Here is a 15423-nt window from a genome sequence, read left to right as displayed (position 1 = left end):
TGACTTGGCATATCCTACCTGACAGGAAGGATCTTTTGGCGGTGCACCATTTTGAATAAATTACACATAAGCATGCATATGATTGAAATGGAGAAGACCTAGATTTTTGCAGCATCTAATTCTGGCAAAATATTCAAAGGAATAATAAAGCAATTTATTTGATACATTTTGTTCTATAAAAATTGGTCAAAGGAACATACTCTGAAAAGAACAAAGTCGTAGTTCCTTGAATCTACTTGGACCAGGACTAGTCAGTATCATAAAAAGGTTAGAATTGAATATATATCTTCCATTTAGCAAATCTGCTCTGGGCTTAGCAGGTAACTGGGAACATTTACAGAAAGCATTTTCTAAATGAAAACTATTATGAAGTATCGGTAAAAATCAGTTGAAAGTATCAGTCATTTCAAGTTAATTGGTTATAAAATGTAACTCTGGAGACTATCACTGGTCATTTTGTTTTTAAGTACCACCTTTTAAATTTTTTATTCTTTTTTTAAGATTAAAAAAAAATTTTTTTTTTTGTAATTTTTGGGCCACACGTGATAGTACTCCAGGCTCAGTCTGCTTTGATGGTTCTCACTCTTCATTACTGGAATTCGTGTGTCAGAGGGATGCAAGGAACGTGCTAGTACAGCCCCTTCCCTCTGTACTGCACCTACTGTTGCCTGGAATGAACTCTGAGCCCTGATGGATGAGGAAGCACCAAAAAGTGCAACTCTGTTGTGCACCACTTTTGTGTGCCATGAGCTGCATGAGTAACTCTGGTCACTCACTGGCCACTCGGGAATTAGTGGTCACATATCTGAGAGAAAAGTGGTTCTAACATAGTAACCACCATTCCAGTAACTAGCCCTCAGCCAGGTTCTTCTCGTCACTATTCCTAAAAAAAGAAACCAGGGCTTATGACCTTTAGCAGTCCTTACTCTAATCATCACGTTTACTCTAATCATCAGTTTTAACTACCTTTAGCTAAAGTGATGGAGGGTTAACTTGGGGTTTCAAGTACAAATAAAATAATGCTATAATGTTGCAAACAAGTTTTTATATGCTCTAGCCACTTTATGTGAATGGTATTTATGTGTTCCTATTTTCTTGACTAGTCTGTAGCATTCGCAAATTCTTTCTTTGAGTGTGGTTCAAGTTCAGAAGGGAAAAAAAAAATGGAGGCTTTACTCCCATAAAAATCAAATCAGATTCACAGTGTGTGAAATCCACTCTTGGTGTTTTGCATTCAGAAGCTTCACTGTAAAATGTTCCAGAGTCTAAGACCTCCACCATCTGCTCTATTAAGCACTGGATTTCAGTAGCAATACTTGATTTACTGCCCCAGCCCACCCATCTCCCCACACCCTTACTATATCCATCCGATCAAATAGTCCAACCTGAATCTTCTCAAAATAGGTGCCCTTCCCCTTCAGTATGCCTCAATTGTCTCTTCAAAGATTTAGACCTTTAGATTTGTATTTTATTAGCCTTTGGTGATAAGATGTTGATGTTGTTGTTGTTGTTGTTGTTGTTGTTGTTGTTGTTGTTGTTAGGGTATGGTGTTCTTGTGGTTGGGGGTAGAATTTTCGGTCATACCTGGATGTACTCAGGGGTCCCTTCTGGCAGTGCAGGACGGAGCAGGGCATATTGCTGTGCCAGGGATGGAACTGGGGTCAGTTGCATGCCAGCCAGACCCCTCAAGCCCTGTCCTGTCTCTCCATCACTCCCATGCTTTGTTTTGTTTTGTTTTAAATTTGATAGTTGGGTATTGAATCAAAACATTTATTCTGTGTAATTCTTTTATTAATCCAAAAGGGATCTTTTGTTCCTCAAAGAGGGGCAAGAGGTCTCTACAAGTTTGATTTCAAAAGCTGTTTCTCCTTTGTGAGAGCCCTTGGGCATCACCCTCAGGGCTCCACAATTACTTCCTAGATCAAACCTCCTAGGTTTTAGCATTTCTCTGTTGTTTTTTTTTTATGTTGGGGGGGCCACTATATGATTTTGTTTGGGGGCCACCCCTATCCAGCTATTTTCAAGGCTTATTTCTCTCTCTGTGCTTAGGGATCACTCCTGTCTGTGTGTGTCTGTGTGTGTCTATGTCTGTGTGTGTGTGTATGTAGGACTGGCACGTTTGAGGTGCCAGGAATTGAATCCAGACTGGCTGCATCCAATGCATGTATCTTACACGCTGTACTATCTTTCCAGCCCCTCCTCTTTTAATCATAATAAGGGATTTCCAAATCATGAGAACAGTGTTTTAAACCAAGGATTGTAAGGGGTAAGTAACTGATGGATTATTTGACAGTAATCCAATTAGAGTTTTTTTAAGGAAATTCACTTTCGTATTGAAAGATTTTGAGCATCAGTCACCAGTGATTACACTAAATGAGTTCCCAGAAATGCTAAGTATAATACTAACAATGAATGAATTTGAGGGAAGGCAAGTGGCCATAAAGATTTCTTTGGATCAGTATTATGTTTTCTCAAGTTCTCTACATATTATTAAGGTCTTGTTAGAATAGGATTTCTATTTTATGATGCTTATTCCCTCTTACAAGACAGCGGGGAATAGGCTTTGTTCTTCAAGCCCATATTCTTTCTTGAACACGTATCTCACTTGCTTATATTTCTGTTTGCTTTTCTCACTCTGGAGAAGCCCAGGTTCTCTCTTGAACATGCACTTGCTCTCTTTCTCTACCCTCACATCTTTCTAAGTGTTTAAATAAAAACTATCTTGCTTCACTTTAAAATAAAGACAGAAAAATCAAGATAGAGACCACCGATGAGGAAGCAGAACTTTTGTATATCGCCTGTCTGTTTTCTCAGTGTGACGCTGGCTTTGTCTTGGAGGCTGGGTATTTTACTCAGTAATTAAAGATTAGCATATTTTCAACAACTTTACTTTCTTATGATTTATTCATTGTACAGCTTTCCCATTTTCTTGTGCTACTGAATTCCTGTCTGCATTTCCATGTTATGTATTTATCTCAATACTTCTCCTGAGGCCCATCATTAGGTAAAAGGTTCTCTAGTCATCTGAGATTCCGAGCCAGTTTATAATTGCCGGGGGGTAAAATTAGCAGTCAATTATTCTCCCTTTGGCAGTTCCCTAAAGATATTAGGGGGTCTTCGTGGTAATTGCCTTAGGTAACACTTAGATTTTTAAATATCTCTAAGTATGGAAATTGGTACATTAATCTTCTGGGTAACTGTCTTCTTACAATTATAGCTATAGCCATGTAAGTGTGAATTAACAAGGTTCTGGATTCAAGAGTGAGTTTAAAATTTTATGTTTGGGTTTTCATTCATTTTCAGTTATGAAACCTAAGGGCGACTTTCTGTTTTCATCCTTGACCATCGAAAGGTTCTGCTCTGACCTGGAAATGCCTTACTTAAGCCCTGACTCCGCTGAGATGAGCTGTTCTGGATTGTGTTCATGTGGAAAACTTCACAGAGTGCTGAATGAACGGAGTGGTGCCAGAATCTAAAATTTTGATGTTTGAGCATCAGCCACAAATGAGGCATGCTAAATAATTTGGGAGTTCAGGAAATGAAATCAGGCTGATTATTACAGGTTTTCCCTGCACCCTATTTTTGTTTGTACACTGGACTAGTATTTTAGGATTGAGTCACAGTGGAAATAAGACTAAGTGGATTGCGACTTGTCATCTCTTTTAAAAAGCCTTTCATTTTACATGTACAGTGATAACCCTAGTATTTAAAGAATTGGATTCACCATATTATTTTTTGTCTTGGTAGTCATTTTCATTTGATACACCAATCACTATATATCAGATGGGATACTGCAAGTCAGTCTTGCCTAAATACCCCAGAACATTGTCACGATGTCACTCTTGGGGGCTGTTCTATTAAGCATTAGTGATTTATTGTGCTAAATAACCAGTGGCACAGATGTACTCCTTACATAGCTGATGTATTTCCTTATGTTAACTTTGTTTTCCTAAAGGCATAAATAAGTTGTTTACAAGGAAGAATTTTGTTTGTATAAATATGCTTAATTTATGCATATAAATCTCTCTTTATACCATCTATATGTCTTAATTTAAAAAAGATGCTTTTGTTTATTTGATATGTGTTTTATCTCATATTAATTTCACTTTCAAATTCATGTTGAAACTGAAATCTCAAAACAAGGCTATGTCATATGAAACTTAGGTTTTTCTTCATCAGACTCATTTAACACAGGCACCATGCTAACTCGTGTTTATAGTCTTGTCAGCCCTGTTTTACTTGTAGAAGTTAATGAATTAATGTCTTTAAGCCTGGTTAGTTTGACACCAAGATTAGTGTTCTTTTCTACATAAACCTGCTCGGGTGTAGACTTTCACAATGAGAGTATGTGTTTGGAGAGTAAATGGGTGTCATCTATTGCAACAATAAAAGAAATGACCCCCATATCAGTTAAATAAAGAAACCAAATGCTATCATAAAGTTACCTTTACAGGGGGTCAGAGAAATTGCACAGTGGGTTTACCTTGTCCAACCAGGATTTGATCCCTGGTGCCCCCTTTGTGGTCCCCTGAGCCCCTCCAGGAACAATCCCTGAGCACAGAACCAGGAGTCAGCTCTGAGCACCACCAAGTTAGCTCCCCCACCCCCACCAGCCCACCAAAAAAAATTATTATTGCAGAATCCCAAAACAAGCTCATTTGTCCATTGTCTCTTATCATGTTAATATTTGCTAGTATCAAACAAACACTTTTTTTTTCTGAGCTTGTTTTCTTCATCTTTAATGTAAACGTGATAAATGCTCATTGTTTAGAAGTATGCTCGAAATATAAAGAGATAAAATATTATACTCTTGGGGCCAGAGCAATAGTACAGTAGGTATGGCGTTTGCCTTGAATGTGGCCAACCCGGGTTCGATGCCCAGCATCCTATATGGTCTCCCAAGCACCACCAGAAGTAATTCCTGAGTATTGCCTGGTGTGGCCAAAAAAGCCATACACATGTGCGCGTGCACACGCACGCACACACACACACACACACACACACACACACACACACACACACATTGCACTCTTCTAAAATTGATTATCCCATTACAACTTTGAACTTTACCCTTTTGGTGCTAAAAAAAGAATGAAATGAAATCTCTTAGATTACTGATCTTGATTCGGAGAAACACTTCTCTGAGCATCTATGTCAGACTAGAAGCCTGATGACAGGAAACTTGAGAGAAGCATTTGTTCCATATGCCTGACGTTCGGAGATGGCCTTTAAACATAGGCCTGTGCTAGCTGTGCTTCACAAAATGATATTGTCTGAAAGCGGTAGATTGGAGAAATCCCACCCCATAATTGGCCAGCAGAGATAGAAGCATATCATGACAATCTTATCATACACCAGCACCCTCAATTTTGTCAATTCCCCTCTTCCATTTTCCAGCAGTACAATTCATTAAGCCAGCATTCCCCCTCCATTTCCACTAGCATATTTCACATTTCTCCGAGTGTGAAGGGGAGAAAAAAAAAAAGTACCTATTTTCTAGCTTAAGTTGTCGGGTATTGTGCATTTGCCTTTCTAACAATTATATTCAAGGAACTTGGAGGCCTTGAGCAGCTGTCTCCTTCCTTTGTACCCTCCTCAGGTGTCTTCTCCAAAGTTTCTCTGCCCCAGGTCACTTGTCTCTGTTGCCCCTTTCTCTCTCTCTCTCTTCCTCTTCACATCTGTTCATTTTACCTCAGGCAATCTCTGTAGTATGTGCTCATCCTCTTCAACCTTCTCCACCCTCTAAGTTTGCATTCTCTGATTTTGCAATCTTTGTCTGTGTGTGTTATTTCAGAAATGTTGCTGCTACCATTATTTTACCTTCTCTTTCTTCCTTTCAAGAGGAAAAATAAACCAATGAACTTTCCCTGATAGTGTAAAGCATTCTAGTAAAATTTGGTTTACTTTGTTTCTTTGTTTGTTTGTTTGTGAGCCACACCCAGCCGTGCTCAGGGCTTACTCCTGGCTCTGGGCTTAGGGACCATGCCTGGTGGGCTCCAGAGACCATGTGAGGTGCTGGGGATTCAAACCAGGTCTGCCACGTTTAATTCCTAGCACTGCCTGGTCCCCCCATCCCCCTTCCAGCTCCAAGGCATAGGAAGGAAAGGAGGGAGGGAGGGAGGGAGGGAGGAGGGAGGGAGGGAGGGAGGGAGGGAGGAAGGGAGGGAAGGAGGGAGGAGAAAGGAAGCACAAAGGACCAAGTATGCATAAGATTGTCTCCACCTTCATCCCATTAAACCAAATTTCCCTATTACTTTAAAGGTGATTTTGAAAAATATTTCCTGTTTAGTCTTATTCTGTTTAATTGTTTGAATTCTGTAGGCTACATAAGATTGTGGTTCTCTATTCTGTTTTTAATTGCAAGTCTATGGTATTCATAATGTCAGGAGCTAACTAAGCATTTGTGGGCAGCCCTGGAAACATTACTACCACTTATAACCTTGTCTGTTGGGAGGATGTAGTATGAGCTCCAAAGAGTTGGCATATAGAGATGAAATTTCAAAATACTTGGGGCTGGAGCAATAGCACAACAGGTAGGGTGTTTGTCTTGCACGCGGCCAACCCGGGTTCGATTCCTAGCATCCCATATGGTCCCCTGAGCACCGCCAGGAGTAATTCCTGAGTGCAGAGCCAGGAGTAACCCCTGTGCATTGCCGGGTATGACCCAAAAAGCAAAAAAAAAAAAACAATTTATAATCTGGTGCCTGCTTTGTGAGAGCAATATTTACTGGGAACACCATAAACAATAAGAAGATCTGAGAATAGTCAAAAAGATCCACATGACTATTTTTATTAGTAGCCACTTTGTAGCTTAGTTGTATTGACGTAATTTTGGTTTTAACATTTCTATTATTTTCTTAAATCCTTGGAATGGTAAATCTCAAGAACAGTGCCAACAACAAAAATATTTAGTCTAAGCCAAACTTGACGTACTGGGCTTTAACCCAGGAGCAAATTATATTTATTTAGCAATAGTGATTGGGGAAGAGCCATTTTCTGGCAACTAATGACCCACTAGAGGACTAGTGTGCCCAAGGCGAAGCTGAAGGCCATTAGCCCGTCAGGTCATTAACTGACAAATGCCTGACCCTGGGGTCATTTCTGAAAGTGTAAACTCTGAAAACTGTAGCTCTGGTGAGGAAGTTTTCAAAACAAGGTTTTTGGAAAGCACAATACATCCTTGTTATTCATGGGGCTCAGTTTCAGAGGTGGATTTTAGTGGGTCAGTGCAGGGCAACACCATGGTTGGAGTACCTTCTACCCAGACCTGAGTTCCTAAAGGACTCTCCCTGCTTAGAATATCTGACGAGCCGTTTTATAAACGAGTAGCTTCAGCTGTGCTCTTGCAGCTCACTCACATTTCCGTAGCCTGCTGAGTTGTGTAGCTCTATTTTACACTCTTCAGACACGACGTATAAAGCTACCGAAGAGAAAGGAAAAGAACTCTGAAATAGAATTCTGTACCTAGATTTTATCCTGGCTTAAAAAAAAAAAAAGCCATTTAATATTGAGCAGTTCAGGTTGTGATCTTTGATTCTAGACTAATGCCTCAGCTACCCCCGCATTTCATAGATGAGATTAGAAATGTGACCAGATATAACATCACATAGATTAAAATGACCACCACCAAACATTTAAAAATAATCATAACAATTTATTGTGTTTACTTACATATAGGGACTGGAGCAATAGCATAGCGGGTAGAGCGCTTGCCTTGCACGCGGCCGACCCGGGTTCGACTCCTTCGTCCCTCTTGGAGAGCCCGGCAAGCTACCAAGAGTATCCCGTCCGCATGGCAGAGCCTGGCAAGTTACCCGTGGCATATTCACTATGCCAAAAACAGTAACAACAAGTCTCACAATGGAGACATTACTAGTGCCCGCTCGAACAAATCGATGAACAACAGGATGACAGTGCTACAGTGCTACTTACATATAGGGCCCACACCAGGAATGCTTAGACTTGGTGCTACTCATGGTCCAGTAAACCATACTTAGCAGTGTTGGGGAGATGCGGTCATGGTAGTGCTGGGCACTGAACCCAGAGTCTCAGGTGCTCAACCACTTGAGCTATGTCTCTGACCCAACAACTTCCCTTTTTGAATGTTTTGTAGTAGATAGGCACTGTTGTAAGTACTTTATGTGTATTAACCCATTTAATCTCTTCTTAGGAAGGGTTAAGTCACTAGCTTTGCTGATAAACAGTAGAGCTGATCACTAAATCCAGATAGTTGTTTTTTTTTTTTGGGGGGGGGGGTCACAGCTAGCGATGCACAGGGTTTACTCCTGGCTCTGCACTCAGGAATTACTCCTGGCGGTGCTCAGGGGACCATATAGGATGCTTGGAATTGAACCCGGGTCAGCTGTGTGCAAGGCAAACAAACGCCCTACCCTCTGTGCTATCACTCCAGCCCCAAATCCAGATAGTTTTGCTCCAGAGTCTTATCTTTAATTCAAGTAGAAAAGTAACAAACCAATAAAGAAACTTTTTTTTTAAATTTATTTTTCCCAGTCTTCCCCTTAATCTTTTTTTAATTTAATTTAATTTAATTTAATTTTTTATTTTTATTAGTGAATCACCGTGGGGTACAGTTACAAACTTATGAATTTTCATGTTTGTATTTAGTTTACATCCCTCCACCAGTGCCCATTCTCCTCCACCAATGATCCCAGTATCCCTCCCACCACCCCCACCCCTACCCCCACCACCCCACCCTGCCTCTGCGTCAGGGCATTCCCTTTTGTTCTCTCCTGTTGGATGTTGTAGTTTGCAATAGAGGTATTGAGTGGCCATCATGTTCAGTCTATAGTCTACTTTTGGTACGCAGCTTTCAACCCCAGTGGGTCCTCCCAACATTCTCTACTGGGTGTTCCCTTCTCTGTCTCTGCTGCCTTTTCCCCCAGCATGTGAGGCCAGTTTCGGGGCAGACCTCCTGGTTCTTATCTCTACTACTTTTGTTCCTTTTAATCTTTTTTAATAATTTTGTCAACGATGGTGTTTATATTTACATAAATATAAACACCATCGTTGACAAAATTGTTCATGGTGATTTGTTACAGGAATTCAATATTCCAACACCAATCCCACCACCATTACAGTTTCCCTCCATCATTCTCTCCAATTCTCCCAAGCACTCCATGGCAAAGAGATGTAGTATAGCAGGTAAGGCTCCTGGTATTGCATGCAACTGACCCAGGTTTGATTCCTGGCACGAAATTCCCTCGAGCACTGCCAGAAGTAAACCCAAGCACGTCAGAAGACAGCCCTGAGCACAGCCAGGTGTGCACCTTCCCTCAAAAAAAATTGGAATAAATATTTAATACAGACATCAAAGGGATTTTATGAAATGTTTTCTAGAAATAACTGTCACTGTCACTGTCATCCCGTTGCTCATCGATTTGCTCGAGCGGGCACCAGTAACGTCTCTCATTGAGAGACTTATTGTTACTGTTTTTGGCATATCCAATACGCAAGGGTAGCTTGCCAAGCTCTGCCGTGCGGGCTCCATACTCTCGGTAGCTTGCCAGGCTCTCCAAGAGGGGCAGAGGAATCGAACACGGGTCGGCCTCGTGAAAGGCGAACGCCCAACCGCTGTGCTATCGCTCCAGCCCCTAGATATAAGTAATAAAAATAAATTTATTTTCTTCTTTTTCTCGTCTCTGAAGTGAAGGCAGCCTAGGTCTGGAAGAACAGTGCAGTGGCTTAAAGCAGCTGCCTTGCAAGCCTGAAATTCCCATCATTTCACATTGCACCAGTCTGGCTTTGCTGTCTACAATCCCCAGCACCAAAAGCATTTTCTAACCACACTCCTAAAATGGGTGTGCCACCCCCACCACACACACACCTGCATCCACCATGTGCGTTGCGATTAAAAAAACCGCATGAGGTCGGTATGAGCACCACAGCCATAACCTGGGTACCTCAATTGAGATTAGGGGCCCCAGCTAGTGTGTGTACAAGCACCACCACTAAAGGAGTCCAAGCAGACATAGGAAGATTGCACTCATCTGTGGAAAATAAAGTTACAGAATGGGAGACTAAGAATAGTGGAGATAAGTACCAGGAGGAGTACTCCACGGTTTGGAAGCCGGCCTCACATGCTGGGGGGAAAGACAGCTCAGATAGAGAAGGGACCACCAAGTAAAGGGGGTTTGGAGGGCCCGCTCGGGATGGGAGATGCGTGCTGAAAGTAGACTATAGACTGAACATGATGGCCATTCAATGCTTGCATTACAGACCACAACACCCTAAAGGAGAGAGAGAGAGCACGAAAGGGAATACGCTGCCACAGAGGCGGAAGGGTAGGGAGGGGGATGGCAGGGAATGAGAGGGATACTGGGAACATTGGTGGGGGAGAATGGGCACTGGTGGAGGGTTGGGTACTCAGTCATTGTATGACTGAAATGTATGCATGAAAGTTTGTAAGTCTGTAATTGTACCTCACAGTGATTCATTAAAAAAATTAAAAAATAAGTTTTTTTAAAAGACTACAAAACTCTTTTAATAAAAACATAGGAGAAATAAATAAATAAAGCCTTGGGGAGCACTGTGTTCCAACATGCAGGCGCCCCAAGGAGCAACGCCCAGCAAGCACCGCAGCCAAGCAGTGTGAGCACCACAGCCAGGGCTGCGCCAAACTCCCAGTGTTTGCAACAACAACCAACGACAGTGACAGGAAGGGGAGCATGAGGGGGAATAAAATATAAAAGCAGCATCTTCTCCTTCTCCGCATCCTGGCAAATTAATTCCAGTGTCCTCTTCTAACTCTAGAGGAGGAGTAGAAAGGGAACTAAACCTTCTAGCATGTAACCAAAATCTGAAAACTGTGAATGTGAAGGAAAACAAAGGAATCAAGAAGAAACTGTTCAGAGGTGGGGGTGGCGGGAGGGATACTGGGACCATTGGTGGTGGAGAATGGGCACTGGTGGAGGGATGGGTACTCGAACGTTGTATGACTAAAATGTAATCACGAAAATTTGTAAGTCTGTAACAAATCACCGTATCTCACGGTGACTATTGAAATTTAATAATTTTAATATTATTAAACAATATTAATTTTATTAAATAATTGATTTATAATTATTACTATAAATAATTAATAAATAATTTATTGGATAATTTTTATATTAAAATTATTACAATTTTGGTGATTCATTAAAATTTTAAAAAGAAGAAGAAGAAACATAATTTCAGAGGTGGAACAGGGTGGGTTTTAGCTATCTTACGTCTGTGCATGGGCAGTTGGAAAACACTGTAAGAGGAGCCAGAGAGGTAGTACAGGGCTGAGGTGCTCACCTGGCCCATGGCCCATCCTGGTTCAATCCCCAGCACTCCAGGCAGTCTGAGCACTGCCAGAATGATCCCTGAGCCAGGTGGCTTGCATGCCTTTGGAGGCATGAGACCTGGGCTCAAACCCTTGCACTGTAAAAAAAGAAAACAAGAAAACGGCTACAGAGAAATCAGAATCTATTTTTGGTTTGGGGTTTGGGGTGGTTTAGTTTTGTGTTTTGTGTTATTTTGTCTTTTTGGTTTGTTCTTCATTTTGGATTTTTGTTTGTTCACTTGTTTTATTTTGTTTTATGGTGTTCTGGACTGGAGCAATAGCATAGCAGCGTTTGCCTTGCACACAGCCAACCCGGGCTCGACTCCTCCGTCTCTCTTGGAGAGCCCAGCAAGCTACTGAGAGTATCCTTTCCAAATGGCAGAGCCTGGCAAGCTACCCATGGTGTATTTGATATGCCAAAGACAGTAACAAGTCTCACAAAGGAGACGTTACTGGTGCCCGCTCGAGCAAATTGATGAACAACAGGGATGACAGTGCTACAGTGCTGGGCAACTACGGACCAGCAGTACTTGGCCAACAGTCCTGAAATTTCAGTGTTTTGCCCAGCGATTCTGTCTTCCTTGGGCCCAGAGGTGACAGGGACATCAGGGTTGCCCCAAAGATGGGTTTTCAGGGCTACACTCTATGGTGCTTGGGGAGGGGGCTTGTGTGCCAGGGAGGAATGTATGCAAAGATGTGCCCCTGACCCTAAGCTATCTCCAGGTCCTAGAGTTTCTGTTAATGTCAGAAGTCTGAAGATTTGCTACGTATTCAGCAACCTAAAGCAACACTCCAAACTAGAGAACTCACTTTTTTGTTTGTTTTGTTTTTGTTTAGGGGCCACACTGGTGCTCAGGGCTTAACTCCTGATTCTGTGCCCAGGGATCGCACAGATTCTGGCGGGATCCGAAAATTATTAATAAAAGGCATCTGCACTCTATATGTTCATTGCAGCCTTGTTCATAATAGCTAACGTCAGGAAATAACCCATGTGTCCAAGTACAAATGACCGGATAACTATGGTATAGGGACCAGAGAAACAATACAGCAGGTAAGGTGCTTGCCTTGAACACAGCTGATCTGGGTTCAATCCCCAAAATCTCATATGGTCTGCTGAGCACTGCCAGAAGTGATTTCTGACTGCAGAGCCAGAAGTAACACCTGAGCGTCATTGTGGTCTGAAAACCAAAAAGAAAAGGAAAAAAGAAATACCAGTTTTATGGTACATATACACAATGAAATACCACTCAGTTATAAGAAAAGATGAAATCGTACAATTTGTCGCTACACAAATGGATCTGGAAAGCATCACATTGGGTGTTGTTAGAAGGAGGGGAACAGACAGAATAATCTGTCTCATATGGGGGATATAAAGAAACAAAGTAGGAAAATGGTAAGTGCTGGAAGGCAACAGAAAATGAGAGCTGGTCTGCAGTAGGAAGCTTACCACAGTAGGAAATAGAGGTGGAGGCAGAAATAAGATGCTGGCGACCCTGGGACAATGGTGGAGGGTCTGACGCTGGCAGTATTTATGGGGGGGGGGGGGGGACCTACCTTTAACAGTATTGTAAGACATGCTGCTTAAAGAAAAAAATTTTTTTAATTTTTTAAGTGGATGTATGTATTATGCTAAGCATTGGGGATACCAGTTTTAAAGCCAGCTGTATTCCTTTAAAGATTCCAAATTTCCAGCCCAAAGGTATCTATCATGTGATTCCGCAGTAGAGTACAGCCAGTCTCAAGTTTCCACTACCTGGATTTTTAAAGATAGAGAATTAAAAGATTCAAATGATTACCTAGCTTTGTAAAATGTAGCACCAGTAGGACCAGTTATTTTTAGAATTTTATAGAATTGGATTTTGAAGAGCTGTGAAGGTATTTGGAAGAAATACAATTGCAGTTTCAGGACAGGATGCATGGATTTTAATGCATGTGAGTCATGCTTTTATTTCTGTGCCTGCCTTTGAAATGCAAACCTGGGGATGTCTAAATTGCAAACATCTGCTTTTTAGTGAGGCTCAATTTAAAGAGAAACTTATTGAACTAAGTTGCCCAAAAGATACAGTATCCCTATAATTCATAAGATACATGAGTGAATCTCTGGGGGGGAGGAGGAAATTAACTATTGGGTTAAATATCCTCTAAGCAGTTTTTTCCAACCTTTTCCCAACCATGGCTCCCTTCTGTACTTGATCCCTTCCTATGTCTGCTCTGTCCTCCAGATTGGTCCTTAGTCACACACTATGCCACCCCCACATTTATACAATGGTCACCTATGGCCCCCCTGGCTATCCTGAGGACGCACAAGCAAGGCAGTATGCCCCAGTTGGGATACACTGATCTAAATAGGGTTTTTTTCATGAAACTAGTGGCAGCAAAGCTGAGTCAACATCATGGAAGAAATTGAAATGCACCCTAAGAGCATATACCCCAGGGAGACCCAAGGTGGCTTCTGTTTCACTTTGCCTCCTGCTTTTGTTTACATTCACCTAATTACCTGTTTGGATATAAAGTGGCAACTTAGCACCTGTAAAAATACAATTCAGAATAACAAATTTACACTGCATGTCAAAAACTGGGGGACTTTGCAATTATCATGATTGTATGACCCCATAATCAATCAGTGTGATGCAAGACCATGTTTCACACCAGATCACATTCTATATGTTGGTGGTGGTGAAATTAGTTTACCAAATAACTTACAATATTTTTTGGTGGAATACAATAGGAAATAAAGGGATAATGAAGTTCTTGTGAAACTATATATACATATATAGAGAGAGACTGTTATGATATAAAATATAGTTTCTTAGTTACACTTCAAACTTTTTGAAAACTAATACTTATTAGTGTTCTAACCAAGAATATTCTTTCAGTTGAATGACATAATAAACTGTTATTCTGGTTTTCTGAAGTTGCACATTATAAACTTGGGTTTCTCAAAAATGGAATTAATTTATGGGGGCTGGAGTGATAGCACAGCGGGTAGGGCGTTTGCCTTGCACGCGGCCGACCCGGGTTCGATTCCCAGCATCCCATATGGTCCCCTGAGCACCGCCAGGGGTAATTCCTGAGTGCAGAGCCAGGAGTGACCCTTGTGCATCGCCAGGTGTGACCCAAAAAGAAAAAAAAAAATGGAATTAATTTTTAACTATAATCACAGCTGAAAAACGTTACTTCACATCACTGAGAGGACCACTTTGGGGATGGAAAGATAGTACAGAGGGCAAGGACGTGGCCTTGCATGAGGCCAGTCCAGCTTCAATCTCTGGCACCACATATGGTCCCCTGAGCCTCACCATGAGTGATCCCTGAGCTCAGAGCCAGAAGTAAGACCTTTGCACCGACAGGTGTTGCCAAAAAAAAAAGAAAGAAAAAGAAAAGAAAGGAAGAAAGATTAAAGAGCCCTTCAATGAAGAAGCATTGAAAGTGAAACGAAGGTCATCACAACATCAGCAAAACTAGACAGATCACTAAAGTTATGTACATAATTCTCTCAGAAATTTTTCTCAGAACAAAGTGCCTCTAAGAATATCTTGATGGTGCTCACGTCAGCGGCACATATACTAAAATTGAGGTGATGCAGAGAACATGAGCATGGTCTCTGCACAAAGATTACATGCAAATTTGTGAAGCATTTTATATATATTTTTATTTTATCTATTTTTTTAAAAAGGAAAGAAAAGAGAATATCCTAATGAAAAACTATATATTCAGGAAGTCCTGAATACCGCTGACTTCCTTTGCAAAGGTCACTGTATTGGAGAAGGTGGGGGGAAAATTGTGCCTCCAAACATCAAGTACCTACAAATCAGCAAAGTGAAAGAAACACATTGAAAACTCTATGGTACTATTAGAAAAGGACACAGAGAAATGAAAATATGTTCCATATTCATAGGTTAGGAGAATTAACATTGTTAAAATGACCATACTACCCATAGCATTATACAGATTCACTGAAAGCATATCAGAATTCCAATAGCATTCTTTAAGAACATTGAACAAATGTTACTAAAGTTTGTGTGAAACCATCAAATTTCCCCAGGAGCCAAAGCAATTCTGAGGAAAAAAGATGGGACACAATGCATCCCCTAACCTTA

The 15423-nt window shown here is 41.2% G+C and overlaps 1 protein-coding gene and 1 non-coding gene across 3 annotated transcripts in view; both read left to right on the top strand.

Moving 5' to 3' along the window:
• PDSS2 (decaprenyl diphosphate synthase subunit 2) overlaps positions 1 to 15423 on the top strand; it is a 304415-nt gene that overhangs the window by 195301 nt on the left and 93691 nt on the right. The window lies entirely within an intron of this gene.
• Positions 14866 to 14972, top strand: LOC129404575 (U6 spliceosomal RNA). The gene has a single exon (XR_008629967.1). It is a non-coding gene; the product is annotated as a U6 spliceosomal RNA (small nuclear RNA).

This window comes from Sorex araneus, chromosome 4 (genome assembly GCF_027595985.1).
Source record: "Sorex araneus isolate mSorAra2 chromosome 4, mSorAra2.pri, whole genome shotgun sequence".
Taxonomy (NCBI): Eukaryota; Metazoa; Chordata; class Mammalia; order Eulipotyphla; family Soricidae; genus Sorex; species Sorex araneus.
This window is presented reverse-complemented; position numbering and strand designations above follow the sequence as displayed.